Source organism: Cynocephalus volans, chromosome 10 (assembly GCF_027409185.1).
Source record: "Cynocephalus volans isolate mCynVol1 chromosome 10, mCynVol1.pri, whole genome shotgun sequence".
Classification (NCBI taxonomy): Eukaryota; Metazoa; Chordata; class Mammalia; order Dermoptera; family Cynocephalidae; genus Cynocephalus; species Cynocephalus volans.
In genome coordinates, this window is record NC_084469.1 from 27,013,919 (window position 1) to 27,030,228 (window position 16,310).

Genomic DNA, 16,310 nt, shown 5'->3' on the forward strand with positions numbered 1-16,310 from the left:
ATCTCAAGAGATAGTCACCATATTCATATTCTCCCAGCAAGTCCCTTGGCAACAATCCACAGCCTTTGGAGGCTTCCTCAAAATGCAGTAAACAACCAGATTCTACTCAAGCATTTTTTCCAAACTGCAGGCTGAGACCCATCAACAGCTTGTAGAATCAATTTAGTGGTTTGTAGCAGCATAGCTTTTTAAAAACTGAATAGAATAGAAAATATCAGAGTACACTGCATGAAGGAAGAGAAAGAATTACTTCATGGCACTCTGTTGTAGATATGTATGTGTGTCAGCTAGATAGGAAAAATAAGCTAGTAGCCTACAATAATGCTAGGCACCTATAATTAACAATAATTTATTATATGTTCTCAATTGGCTAGAAGAGGAGAGCTCAGATGTTCTCATCACAAAGAAATAATACATTTTTGTTATGACAAATATGCTAATTACCCTGACTTGATCACCACACATTGTATACATGTATTGAAAAATAACTCTGTACCCCATAAATATGTACAAGCAATACGTGTCAATGAATAATAAAACAAACAAAAAAAGATGTGTGTGTGCATCAGCACCCATACAAATACCGGGTCATAATGTAAAATGCATTTTTTTTTTTTACTGTGAACCTCAACTACGAGTTTGCAAGCTACTCATCTAGACTACAAGTTTCATGGGGAAAAAGATCAAGTCTACCTAATTCACTCATCACTGTATACCCAGCAACTACGTACAATGCCTGGCATTTATCATAAGACTCAATAAATATTTGTTGGCTGACTATTCAACATGCATTATTATGTCTGTAGTTCATAAATCAAATTTTCATTGAATCCAGTTAATGGGAAAACATCTTTTATGAGGGCACTAAAAAAATAATATTTGATTAGTATGTTTAACATTTCCTCCCTTACTTGCTCTCTGATTGATGTGCTAAACAAATGGTAGATCCTAGCAGGAAATGAGAGAAGTAAATGCCTTGAGAACAACAAACTAAATGATCACCCTCAGAATATATTAGATGAACATGGACCTTACTACATCTGTACATATTCTGACATGCATAGACCTGTACAGTGGGGAAAGTGCAGAATTTAGAATCAGAAGACATGGTGACAACTTATGGATAAATGCCCTTGAACAAACTGTTTTTACCTCTCTGGGCCTAGTTTTCTCAACTGGAAAGGCCAATTGTGACAACTACAAATGGTTAAAAAAAAATTGATGTAACTTCTAGAAGAAAATATAAGAGAAAATCTTTGTGATACTGGGTTATGCGAAGATTTCTTAAGCAGGACACAAAAGACACAAACCATAAAAGAAAAAAATTATAAAATGAATTTCAACAGTTTAAAAATTTTTGCTCTTTGAAAGACACACTTAAGAAAACAAAAAACAAATTACAAACTGGGAGAAATTTTTGCATAATATATCTGACAAAATACTTGTATATGGAATATAATAAAAAAATTTTACACCTAAATAACATGACAAGCATTTCAGTATTTTAAAAAAGGCAAAAGATTTGAACAGACTTTTCACCAAGAAAAGATACAAATAGCAAATAAAGACCTGAAAAGATGCTAGCCAAATGTCCTACTTATTGAAGGGAAAATAGATAAAGAATAGATCATGATATAATATTAAGGGAAGAAAATAATCCTTTCTTGGGGAGTATTCTGGGGGCATTTCCTTTAGCTTCCTTTAGCTCCCTTTAGTCTCGGCTGGTTTAGCTCCCAAGTTTTTTTGGTGATGGGCTAGTGGGAGGTGTAGAAGCTCATGTCAAGGTTTAATTCATTCAAAAGGACTAATACCATACTGCAACATTTGAGAATGTGCAAGCACACAGATGCAACAGGTGACACACTATTGGAATGAAAAGGTTGTGTAGGAGTGGTAATACCAAACAGACCCAAAGATCCTAAAAGCACTGATTCTTAACATGATTCAGCAGATTACTCACAGCTAAAGAAGTGGGAACAAGATCCTGAAACTTTCCTGAGGAAAGGAAGCTGGAATGACCCTTTCGGTGCTGTGGGTAATGTCAGAGTGGTCTCAGAAGCTGGAAAGGCAAAACAGAAGATAGCTCAAGATTTCTTCAGAGAAGAATATATGCTGAACAGTACCATTGAGTCTTACCAGAAACCATATGTTGCACTTATTCATGGGATTATAATGGGTGGGAGAGCTGGTATCTCAGTTCATGGGCAATTCCAAGTGGCTACCAAAAAGTCTCTTTTTGCAACATCAGAAACAGCAAAAGGACTATTCCCTGATGTGGGTGGAGGTTTTTACTTGCCAAGACTTTAAGGAGAACTTGGTTACTTCCTTGCATTAACAGGATTCATACTAAAGGGAAGAGATGTGTACAGATCAGGAATTTCTACACACTTTATAGATGCTGAAAAGTTGGGCATATTATGGGAAGATTTGTTGGCCTTGAAATATCCTTCAAAAGAAAATATTGCAGATGTCTTAGACACTTACCATACAAAGTACAAAACTGATCAAGACAAGTCTTTTATGCCCGAGGAACACATGGACAAAATAAAGTTTTTCGGCATATACTGTGAAACAGATTATTGAAAATTTACAGCAAGATGGTTCATCTTTTGCCTTAGAGCAGTTGAAGGTAATTAACAAAATGTCTCCAACATCCCTAAAGATCATACTAAGGCAGCTCATTGAGTGATCTTCAAAGAAGTATTAACTACGGAATATTGGCTACTTCAAGCTTGTTTGGGAGGTCAGGACTTTCATGAAGGCCTTAGAACTAGTTTAACTGATGAGACCAGAGTCCGAAGTGGAAACCAGCTGATCTAAAAGAAGTTACTGATGAAGATTAGAATAACCACTATAAATCTCTGGGAAGCAATGATTTGAAATTTTGAGGTAACTTGGCCTTTCAGGTTTACTTTGGAGTAGGGGTTGGAAAACTACAGCATGTTGACCAAATCTGGCCTGCTGCCTGTTTTTATACAGCCTAAAAGCTAAGAATGGTTTCTGTATTTTTAAATGGTTGGGAAAAGAAATCAAAGACTAATATTTCTTGACATGAAAATTATATGAAATTCAATTATCAGTGTCCATAAATAAAGCTTTAGTGGAATCTAAAAAAAAAAAAAATCCTTTCTTTGACCACATTGTAAATTTGTAATTTGCTCCTTAAGGGCAAGGACAATGTCTTTGTACAATAGGAATTCAATAAATGTTTATACCTGGTGCATTGTGAGTGAGTTTAAAATCATGATGCTATTTAAAAATGCCAACTATTAATTAAAAAAGAAAACTGCATAGCAGTATTTAAGATGGTAACAAGTTGAATAAATGAATTTTCCCATGGCAATAAGGAAATAATTTAAAGTGCTAAAGGAGATTTATTGGTCATCAAACTGAAGGTAATCATTTAGCATTTTCACTGCCATTTTCACTCGAAAAACAATATTTTAAAGTCATCTCATTTAGTGACACAAATCCGAATCTCTGGTCAGCTGTAACTTTTATTGCTTTTCAGATTTGGTTTTTAAGATTGAATCCTTGGGTCCCACCCTAGCTTTATATCTATTAAAAATAAAATTATACTTTCCCTTTGGCCCAGCAATTCAATTTCTAGGAATTTATCATAATTATGTGAAATGACATTTTCCCAATGTTATTCATTGAAGCATTTATTATAATAACAAAAGCCTGCAGACTGGTTGAATACATTATGGTACATCGATATAATGGAATTTTATGTAGAAACAAATAAAAACAAGGAAGCTTTTTATGTATTAATATGAAAATATTTCTAAATCAGACTAAAAAAAAAGCAAAGTACAGAATATTGTATGTAGTATGCTACCGTTAGTGTAAAAGAGGGGAAAAGCATACACACACACACACATATTTGTATGTCTATGCATAGAGACACAAAACTAACAACATTCGTTGTTTGTGAAGAGAACTTGATGCCTGGGGGACAGAGGTAAGAGGAAGTCTTCACTATATACCCTTTTTATAAATTTTTGACATTTGAACCTTGCGAATGTATTACCTAGTTTAAAAAATTAAGTAAACAGGGACAGTTTGACTTCATCTTTTCCAATCTGGATGCCCTTTATTTCCTTCTCTTCTCTGATTGCTCTGGCTAGTACTTCCAACACTATGTTGAATAGGAGTGGTGAGAGTGGGCATCCTTGTCAAGTTCCTGTTCTTAAAAGAAAAGCTTTCAGCTTTTCCCCATTCAGGATGATATTGGCAGTGGGTTTATCATATATGGCTTTAATTATGTTGAGATACTTTCCATCTATACCTAACTTATAGAGGGTCTTTGTCATGAATGAATGTTGAATTTTATCAAATGCTTTTTCAGCATCTATAGAGATGATCATATGGTCATTGTGTTTGACTTTATTAATATGGTGTATCACATTTATTGATTTGCATATGTTGAACCAACCTTGCATCCCTGGGATGAATCCCACTTGATCGTGGTGAATAATTTTATGTATGTGTTGCTGTATTCTGTTTGTTAGTATTTTAGTGAGGATTTTTGCATCTATATTCATCAAGGATATTGGCCTGTAGTTTTCACATGATCCTATGAACAGCCTAAAGCCTCTAAGAAAAAACTCTTGGAGTTGATAAATGATTTCAGCACAGTAGCAGGATACAAAATCAACACACAAAAATCAGTAGCATTTCTATTCTCCAATAGTGAACATGCAGAACGAGAAATCAAGAAAGCTTGCCCATTTACAATAGCCAACAAAAAAATAAAATACATAGGAATTGAGTTAACCAAGGATGTGAAAAATCTCTATAACAAGAACTACAAACCACTGCTGAGAGAAATTAGAAAGGATACAAGAAGATGGAAAGATATCCCATGCTCTTGGATTGGAAGAATCAACATTGTGAAAATGTCCATACTACCCAAAGTGATATACAAATTCAATGCAATCCCCATCAAAATTCCAATGACATTTTTCTCAGAAATGGAAAGAACTATCCAGACATTTATATGGAATAACAAAAGACCACGCATAGCCAAAGCAACGCTGGGCAAAAAAAATTAAGCTGGAGGCATAACACTACCTGACTTTAAACTATACTACCAAGCTATAATAACCAAAACAGTATGGTACTGGCATAAAAACAGACACACTGATCAATGGAATAGAATAGAGAATCCAGAAATCAACCCACACACCTACAGCCATCTGATCTTTGACAAAGGCACCAAGCCTACACACTGGGGAAGAGACTGCCTCTTTAGCAAATGGTGCTGGGAGAACTGGATATCCATATGCAGGAGAATGAAACTAAACCTATACCTTTCACCATACACTAAAGTCAACTCAAAATGGATTAAAGAATTAAATATACACCCTGAAACAATAAAACTTCTTAAAGAAAACATAGGAGAAACACTTCAGGAAGTAGGGCTGGACACAGACTTCATGAATATGACCCCAAAAGCATGGGTAACCAAAGGAAAAATAAACAAATGGGATTATATCAAACTAAAAAGCTTCTGCATAGCAAAAGAAACAATTAACAGAGTTAAAAGACAACCAACAGAGTGGGAGAAAATATTTACAAAATATACATCTGACAAAGGATTAATATCCAGAATATACAAGGAACTCAAACAACTTTACAAGAAAAAAACAAGCAACCCAATTAAAAAATGGGCAGAAGAGCTAAGTAGACATTTCTCTAAGGAAGATATACAAATGGCCAACAGACATATGAAAAAAACGCTCAACATCACTCAGCATTCAGGAAATGCAAATCAAAACTACACTGAGATACCATCTCACCCCAGTTAGGATGGCTAAAATCCAAAAGACTCTGATAAATGCTGGCGAGGTTGCGGAGAAAAAGGAACTCTCATACATTGTTGGTGGGACTGCAAAATGGTGCAGCCTCTATGGAAAATGGTATGGAGGTTCCTCAAACAACTGCAGATAGATCTACCATACGACCCAGCTATCCCACTGCTGGGAATATACCCAGAGGAATGGAAATCATCAAGTCGAAGGTATACCTGTTCCCCAATGTTCATCGCAGCACTCTTTACAATAGCCAAGAGTTGGAACCAGCCTAAATGTCCATCATCAGATGAGTGGATATGGAAAATGTGGTATATCTACACAATGGAATACTACTCAGCTATAAAAAAGAATGAAATACTGCCATTTATAATGACATGGATGAACCTTGAGAGAATTATATTAAGTGAAACAAGTCAGGCACAGAAAGAGAAATACCACATGTTCTCACTTATTGGTGGGAGCTAAAAATAAATAAATTCACACACACAAAAAAAAAACCGGGGGGGGGCGGGGAAGAAGACATAACAATTACAATTCCTTGAAGTTGACACGACAAGTGAATAGAAAGGACATTGTTGGGTGGGAGGGGGGAGAGGGAGGAGGGAGGGAGTTTTTGGTAATGGGCCACAATAATCAACCACATTGTATATTGACAAAATAAAATTAAAAGAAAAAAAAATTAAGTAAAAAATAAAAATCAAATAACAATAAAAGAATTTATTTAGGCTTTCAGCAGTAAGCAAGTCCCAGAAAGAACCAGATTTGATTAAACTCTGACATGTGAGTGAGGATTCTGTTAAGTGTCAAAAATGCATCTATCCAGGCCCATGTGAGCTCCTTTGGAAACCTGAGATGCTTATTTATAAACCAAAATCTGTACGCGCCATCATTCAGACATTGATTCAGAAAATTCCTACTGTAATTACCATGATTTCATTGTTCACTTGGTAAATAAGTTTCTCTTCATTACCTGTAACTTTTACCTCAATACAAAATGAAGAAACAGGCTTTCTTTCAGATGGTGTAGTGGATTGAATGGTCCCCTGAAAACTCACTGAAGCTTGAATTCTGTCCCCCAAGTTTTATGTATTAGAAACTTAGCCCCCACTGTGACTGTTAAGAAGGTGGAAAACCTATTACGGTAATTGAAAGGTGGAGCCCTGAAGAGGTGATTGGATTGTAGGACCACGTAGCAGTGAATGGATTAAAAACGGTGGTCAGGGGCGTGGTTCTGAGAGCTTTAAAAAAAGAGAAGAGTCTCCCTCTCTCTCTCTCTCCCCATCCCCCACCCCTCTGCTCTTTCTGCTTCCACCATCTTGCAATGTGAGACCCATGGGTCACTGTCACCACCAGATGGGCTCTGAACTTCCCAGCCTCAGAAACTGTAAGCAATTATTTCATTTTCTTTATAAACAACCCAGTTCCATGTATTTTGTTTTAAGCAACAGAAGCAGACTAATACAGATGGACATAATATAAATGAAGTCTGGGCACCCCAAAGGTTAGAATGAGTCTTTCATGGGTGAACTTTGTAAACAAAGAATCTTCTATACATGACAACATCATAGGGGGGGCAACTGAAGCAGTACTAAGACTTTATGAATTTGTTAGATTCAAGCATTTAAAATGTAAGCATTTCTAAAACTTCTCACATGAGAAAGAAAGGAAGCAAAATATGGTATTTTAGGAATGAAACTTTGGCTAACAGGGTTATGGAGCACCTGAGAAGTCATGAGATAGATACAGCTTTCTCAGGGGGGAGGCTGCAGTTTTGTTTTGTTTTGTTTTTTATTTCCAACATCTGCTATTAAAATTAGTTCTGCACAAATGTTTGCAGATGCAGTGCAGCTGGCAGTTCTGCCTGCATTTTTCCCGCTGGTGGACTGTAAGCAAATCACTGAAGTAGGGCTGTTGAATTTTCCATTTGTGTTCGAGTTTTCAGAGACTGGCAAATTTATGTTCTGGAACATTGGACTCAGAATGTTAATATCCTACTGAACACTGGTTAGAGTTTGAGATATTCATAGCAGAATTGAAAGTTTACATCTAATCTTTCAAGATAGCAAGCTTTGAAAATATACTCTTTTGCAGCCATTTGTAGGCAATTTTTTTCATGCCAGTATGGAATAATACATTGATCTGTCTAGCCACACTAGTGCTTTCTGATTCATTTGACTTTTTAGAAAACAAAATAGAAAATAAACATGTCCTACTTAGTTAATCAATAATGCAAAACAAAACAAGATACAATTTTCATTTTCAGATTGGCTAAGAGACTATAAATGTTTCCAAAGTTAGAAAAAGAGAAAGAGGAACTCACACACACTAATGACTTGGAGTGTAAAATGGTAAAATTTTTCTGAAAAGTAATATGACATTGTGTTGAAAGTCTTAAAGATGTTTATTATCTTGGATTCAGTATATTCCAGAATTGATTTTAAAGAAATAATCAGAGGTGTGTATGACAATTTATGCACAAAATATTCCCTACCGAAATATATGTATATTGCAGCTCAAATGTCCAACAACAGGTGAATAATTAAACAGTCGCACACTGAAATGAACTACTTAGTTAAACATAGGGAAGACTTGTATTTCAGCCAAATTCTTAAATAAGCCTGGTTGGTTTTTTTAAAACAGGAGAACACTGTTGGAAAGTAGTGGTACATTAAACGTTATGCTTGCTCTTGGATTTTCAAAGTTATGGAAGGGTAACATGATTTCTTTTGAATTATGTACATGTTGGTTATAGACTAATCCCAGCCCTAATTCTTGAAAACTGAGTTTTACAGCTTTAAGTTTGTCTTAGCATCTTATTATAGGAATTGGTGACTATCAGTACTCACTGGCCATGAAGGCACAGTCCAACATTAGCATGAACACTTGGCTCCCATCCGAGAAAAAATACAATAATAAAAATCAGGTTGGTTAGAGCACAGTGTGATAACACCAAGATCAAGAGTTCAAATCCCACTACTGGCCAGGCACTACAACAACAACAACAACAACAACAACAACAAAATTAGTGTGTATTCCTATGCCTATAGCTTCATTGAAAAAGAAAGGCCAAGTCTCCCTTCCCCCTAAAAAAATTTAATGATATTTACAAAAGGTTAGTTGGGTATAGGAACTATAAAGAAGGCAGGTGAGCTAGTGCTCTCTTAACATGGTGATATGGAGTACAGAAGGAGGGCTTATAGTGGCAGGTGAATGTTCTTAGTAGCCTAAAAAGTATTTTTTTAGTGCAGTAATATGAAAGTGATAGGACTCTGAAATGCTTCCTGTTAGAAAAAAGAATTTTAAAAATTAATTTAGGTAAGTTTTAGAGCTACAGGGTTAACAAAACAAGCAAGCAAACCAAAATATCCAAAGTTGCTTATGCGTTAACTAAAAAAAAAAAAAAAAAGAAAAGAAAGAAAGAAAGAAAGAAAAAGAAAAATAGCTTTGGGTAGGACGAATTTTAATATAACCTTTTAAATAAAAAAGCTTTAAAATGTACAAAAAAGCAAAAACAAAACCATATATCCAGAAGAACAGTTGAACTTTAGCACCATCACCTACCAAAGCAAAGATCCATCAACTTCTACTATTGGCATAGGACATGTGACCTAAATGGAACAAATTTAAATTAATTGGAAATCCCAATCCAAGAGAGAGTTCCCTTCCCCTTTCCATTCTGTTTTTAGAAGAGGTTATGGACAAGAACAGGAATTGCTATCAGTGACTGACTGATTGATTTATAATAAATAAGCATCTAGGAAAAGTTCTAGGAAAATTTGATATTTTGTCTAGTTTCTTCTACTTTCTACATTTATATTCCTTTAAAAGAGAAGTGTTCAAAATAAAGACTGGTTTCCAGAAAAGTTTATGAATATAATAAAGATATTTTATTAAAAGGGGTTTTCAGATTAACATGTTACCTAAAAAAAATTTATAGTTTGGTTTGTTTTATCTATTGCCTTTATGAGCTGTGAAAACAGAACACGGAGATTCTTTGTGATTGTCAGATAACATCTAACTCGGTCAGAAAATTAAATTAATTATAATGCTGCAGAATCTCAAAAGATAAAGGAGTTGGTCTTGGGCCCTCTTCTCTCTCTATAACTCTCCCCCTAAGTGATCTCATTAGTCCCAGGACATTAAATACCAAGTATTCTCTGATAACTCCCAAGTGTATATCCCTAACTCAAATCTTTCCTGAAAGCTCTGAATTTAGATATTCAACTATTTGTCATCTCCATTGGGAGTCTTGCAGTCATCTAAAACTTATCATGTCAGAACCATACTCCTCATTCCAACTTCCACTCCCTCCCCCAAACCTGCCCTGGCCTAGTATTCCTTATCTCAGAAAACAGTACAAACATATACCTCAGTTGCTCTAGTCAGAAATCTGGAGTCCTCACTGACTTATTCCCTTGCCTCAACCCTCTCGTTCAACTTATCATTAAGCCCTGTAGGTTCTACCTCCAAAATATGTCTTAAATCTATCCAATTCTTGTCATTTCCATATATCACTTCTCACCTGCAATAGCCTCCCTACTGGCATCCTAGCTTCTACCCTTGTGTCCTACAATCTGTTCTCCACACAGCAGCCAAAGCCATCTTTTGAAAGCAGAAATATGCTCACTCCATGTTGAAAAACTATTAAAAGTTTTCTCATAACTCTTAAGAAAAAAAATTCAAACTTCTTACTATGTTCCATAAAGCCTCACATTATCTGGCCCTTGTCTACACTTCTGTAGTTTCCTCATTTGGCCCCAATGCATTATGATCCAGCAGCATTGGCCTTCATTCAGCTTCTCAAACATGCCAACCCTCTCCTATCTCAGGGCTTTTGAACATGTCTTTTGTTTAGGCTACTCTTCCCATTTTCTTATGGCTGGATCCTACTCATTCTTCAAACCTCGCTAAGTATTAACACTTCAGGGAGGCCTTTCTGAACATACAATCTAAGTACTGCTCCCTATTTGTTTCAGTCATAGAATTTATCACAATTTATAATTACAAATTTGTGTACATGCTTAATTCAATCTTCACTACTATACAGAGTAAGCTTTATGATAGAAGGAATTATGACTCCTTTATTCATCAATGCACACTTGTTGCCTAGCACAGTGTGTGCCACGTAGTAGATGTTCAATATATATTTTTAGAATGAATAAACAATGAATGAATACTTAAAAAAAAACAATTGGAGAAATATATGGAAACAAAGAAAAGAACAAGAAAATATGGACTGTACATCTCCCATACTACCTTACTCAGCACTCATATTTCTTCCAGATTTTTACTATAATAGAGATTCCATGTTAAATAATGAGTTACTAGTGATAAGTATCAGTGTAAGACATATGCAAAAGAATATAAGATAAAATTCAGTATTTTACTAGACATGCTATGATTCTAACTAACAAAAAATTAAAACTCAAGATCTCAAATTTTTAATTTTCTGAGCTATAGAAAAAAGCTCAAAGCAGCAAGTGAACAACTGAAAAAGTCTAGCTCAAGATTGGTAGATTTTATTATGTCAGTCATAAGAAATCTTAACAAATGCAACATTTGGAGTTCTTATTTTTCAAAATTATACAAATTGTACAAATTGGTAGCTAAATTACATGATTTTCCCCTAAATCTCATGTCTACATTTTTAAAAATGTGTCTAAAGTATATAGTTTTAAAATTCCACAGTGAAAAACCTAAGAATTAAAATATAATGACCCTATTTTCCAAATAAAAAAATCAGAATGTAGATTGACAAATATTTTAAACTACGAATATTGAAAATTCATAATATAGGTTAAGTCTTATCATCCCCATATTACAGATAAGGATACATGGACTCAGCCATGTAATTTATCCAAGATGAGTATAAGAGGTAGAATCAGTATTCAGACTTAGGTTTTTCTTACTCAGAGATTCATGCTGTTGCCTCTTTGCTACAGTGCTTTCTGCTGTTCTTTTTCTTTTTAAAAAAAATACAAAGTGGAGTGAGAGACAAGGGGATGGGGAGGGAGGTCGGGGATAATTGGGTGGGGGACACGGAGTATAATCGCAACTTGTGGTAATGGGCATGCTGCCAATATGGATCTGGCCATCACAACTTTGGCACAAGTGGTGACAATAAGCTTTGTAAGCCACGAATATTCATAACCAATTAAAAAAAAAAAAAGAAAAGAAAAAAAACTTTTTTTTAAAAGAGCAGTTTTAGGTCCACACATGCACAGCCTCCCCCATCAGCAACATCCCTCAACAGAGTGGTACATTTGTTAAAACTAATGTGCTGTTCATTTTTTCATTCACTCCAATATTAATTGAGTACCAAATAGATGCTATTGTGAATAAATGGATATTAGAAAGGAAATTACACTCATCCTTAAAATTAAAAAATACTTCCAGAATCAAACTAAACCTAATGAGAAAAGAGAGAAAGAGAGCAGACTACTTGAAACAAAGAGGATCACCTGTCTGTCTTTTTCTTCATTAGATGTGCTCCAAAAGCACTAGACATCCATTTGAGGCCTCTGGCCCATCAGAAAATCATTAAAACAAGATGCAGTGTTTCTAAGTGCCAGCCAAGGCTTATGAAAATCAAGCCGGTGAGAGGTCAATGCCATAAAAAAGTTGGGAATACTACATTTTGACACCTAAAGATGTAAGAGAATAGAATGTTAGAAAGATGAAGGATATTTTCAAAAGTTGATTGTTACAAAATAATTGGCTCTTGAGAATCAGATAAAAAATAAAAGCAAACCAATGTCGAAGGCACAGTATGAATGCAGATGCTGCTAGGATAAAGAGCTTTCTAGTCATTCATTCAATCATTCACTCATCCATTCATCCATCTGTCCGTTATCCATCTGGCTAGCTGGCAATCAAACATCACTGAGTGCCTGCTACACATAGGGCACTCTGCTGAACAGGTATACAAAGATGAATCAAATGTGGATTCTACTCTTAAGTAGGCTTCAATTTAGTACTGGGAAGAAAATATAATTACAAGGTAGAAATTCTACTCAAAGATTAGAGAGGTCTTTGTGGAGGAGAGGTATTTGAACTGATACCTGACATGCTCAGGAGATGTGAACAGATGGAAATGTGAGGACAGTGCATTTGTGCATTCTGTCTGGGTAGAGGCAGTGGGTTGAATACTGTAAAGGGGGTAGATGGAATCCAGGCTTCAACCTGGATGGAGTCCAGGATTCTGCTACTAACTCAGCTCACTTAACTCATAAACATTGAGATACTTCCCCCTTCTAAGCTGTAAAATGGAGCTAATATTACCCTCCTCCCTGACTGGAACTTTGTGAGGAGTAATTAATACTTACAAAGAAGTAATATACCCAGAGGAAGTTTCTTTTTCTGAATTTTAAAAGGTGGAAAAGAATTTTACACATTACATTCTCTTTCCTACTTTCTGCTTCATAAATCTCCCATGAGCCATAGTTACTCTCTCTAGCTGATCTGATAAATAAAACTAAGATAATTCCTCAGGGTATCATAGGCTTCTTTGGCCTCCACATCTGTGTCCTAGTCTTATTGTGCAAGAGTTAAGACACAGCAACTGCCTGGGAGGCAAAATAGTAAGACAGAAAATACTCAGGTGGATTAGTTTGCTAAGAATATAAGCTAATTCTTAACATAAAAAAAAAGTAATTCTCAGAAATAAGAAGGGACATTACGGATGGATTTAGTTTAACTCACACAGATAAGGGAACTGAGGCAGGAGAGATAAAATTACCTGACCAAGGTTGCCCAGCTAGTAAATGGCAGAGCTGGGACTTCCATTTCTGGTCCAATGTTCTTTTCTTTAAACTAGAGGTTGAAAACCAGAAGCTCACAGGAAGAATCTTGCCTGCAGAACAGTTCTGTATATCTCTCCAAGTATTTTTTCTTATTAGCCAATTTTTTGGACAAGTGATGCACAGATACTGATTTGTCATAGGCTCCAACTATTCCCTAAGTCAAATCTAGGCCCAGTTCGCATATTCGTGCTACCTGCCTAGCCCTGGTAGGCAAATGAGTTCTGATTCTTGCCTTACACTATGCTGCCTTCTTTAATAGCACATGCTGAATTTAATCAAGGAAGTTATTTGCCTACTATCCTAAATCTCAAATGCCAAGGATTTTTCTTCTCCCTAATATTACCTCATATCTGAATAATACTTTCATATAAATTATATTCTTTGTGTAGGACATATTATAAAAACAAAGAGTAAGTGATTTGCTCAAGGTTATAAAGCCAACAAGTGACAGAGCTAGGGCTAGACTCTGGGATTCCTGGCCCAGTTCAGGCATCTTTTTATTAAACCTGCAGCTCAAAGGACCATACAGCATATTCCAGAACAATTCATCCATAGCTCAGTTCCTTTTCAGAAAAATATTTATATCAAACTAAAAATGAACATATTGAATTCTGAGTAATATATTTCACTAGGTATAAGGGATTCCAAAAGATACAGAGAAGTATCTATGTGCCTAGTTATATTCCAAGTTGTGGTTACCGTTTTCACTTTTTTATCAGTTTGTAGTTTTTTGGGTTTTTTCATTTTTTTTCTATTGTAACATAGATTGCACATTTCTGTGGGGTACAAAGTTGAATATCATTACCTGTGTGCAATATGTGATGCGCAAATCAGGATAATTAGTATATTCAACATTATACAATGTTTTTCGTGGCCCTTTACCAATTCCTATCTTAACCCCCTTTCCCTCCCCCTTTCACACCTCTGGTAACCTCAGTTCTGTACTCTCCTTTTGAAAGTTCAATGTATTATTGTGATTGTTGTATCTTCCTTTCTTTTTAAAATTTGTATATTTATTTATTTAATTTATATGTTTATTTAGCTCCCACTTATGAGTGAGGACATGCGATATTTCTCTTTCTGTGCCTTGCTTATTTCACTTAACATAATTTTCTCTAAGTTCATCCATGTTGCTGGGAATGGCAGAATTTCATTCTTTTCTATGGCAGAGTACTATTCCACTGTGTATCTATATCCCAATTTCCTTATCCAGTCATCTGATAATGGACATTTAGGTTGGTTCCTACTCTTGGCTATGGTAAGCAGAGCTGTAATGAACATGGAGGTACAGGTATCCATTTGGCACGATGATTTTCATTCCTTTCATACCTAGCAGTGGAAATGCCGGATCATATGGCAGTTCTATCTGTAGTTTTCTGAGGAACTTCCATATTGTTTTCCATAATGACTACACCAGTTTACAGTCCCACCAACAGTGTAGGAGGGTTCCCCTTTCTCCTCATCCTCACCAGCATTTGTTATTGTCTTTTTGATAACAGCCAGTCTAACTGGGGTGAGATGATATCTTAATGTGGTTTTGATTTGCATTACCCTGATGCTTAGTGATGTTGAGCATTTTCATGTGTCTGTTGGTCATTTGTATATCTTCCTTTGAGAAATGCACAGGCAACTCCTTTGCCCAATTTTTAATTTTTTCTTTTTTTTACTGTTAAGTTGTTTGAGTTCCTTGTAAATCTGGATATTAATCCTTTGTTGGATGCATAGTTTGCAAATATTTTCTCCCACTCTGAAGCTTGCCTTTTTGCTCTGTGAATTGTTTCTTTTGCTGTGCAGAAGCTTTTTAGTTTGATACAATCCCATTTGTTTATTTTTCCTTTTGTTGCTGTGTTTTGGGCGCCATATTCATAAAGTCTTTGCACAGTCCTACCTCCTGAAGTGTTTCCCCTATGTTTTCTTTTAGGAGTTTTATTATTTCAGGTCTTATATTTAAGTCTATAATCCATTTTGATTTGATTTTGGTATATGGCAAGAGGTACGGGTCTAGTTTCATTCTTCTACATATGGATGTCCAGTTTTCCCAGCACCGTTTATTGAAGAGGCAGTCTTTTCCCCAATCTATGTTCTTGATGCCTTTGTCGAAGATCAGTTAGCTGTAAGTATGTGGGTTGATTTCTGGGTTCTCTATTCTGTTCCATTGGTCAGAGTTTCTGTTTTTATGCCAGAAGCATGCTGTTTTGGTTCCTATAGCTTTGTAGTGTAATTTGAAGTCAGGTAGTGTTATTCCATTGGCTTTATATTTTTTGCTCAGGATTGCTTTGGTTATTCGGAGTCTTCTGTTGTTCCATATGAATGTTAGGACTGTTTTTTCTATTTCTGTGAAGAATGTCATTGGCATTCTGATGGGGATTGCATTGCATCTGTAGATTGCTTTGGGTAGTATGGACATTTTCACAATGTTAATTCTTCCAATCCAAGAGCATGGAGTGTCTTTCCATCCTTTTGTGTTCTCCTTAATTTCTTTCAACAGTGATTTGTAGTTCTCATTGTGGAGATCTTTCATCTCATTGGTTAAACTTATTCCTATGTATTTTATTTTATTTTTGGTAGCTATTATAAATGGGCTAGCTTTCTTGATTTCTTTTCTGCTAGTTCATTATTGGAGTACAAAAACACTAATAATTTTTGGGTGTTGATTTTATATCCCACAACTTTACCAAAATCATTCATT

General features: G+C 35.5%; 1 protein-coding gene and 1 pseudogene across 3 annotated transcripts in view; one reads left to right on the forward strand and one right to left on the reverse strand.

The window, feature by feature from the left end:
• The window catches only part of SSH2 (slingshot protein phosphatase 2), a 265,214-nt gene that overhangs the window by 208,301 nt on the left and 40,603 nt on the right, over window positions 1-16,310 (reverse strand). The window lies entirely within an intron of this gene.
• On the forward strand, window positions 1,750-2,888 carry LOC134389698 (3-hydroxyisobutyryl-CoA hydrolase, mitochondrial-like; annotated as a pseudogene).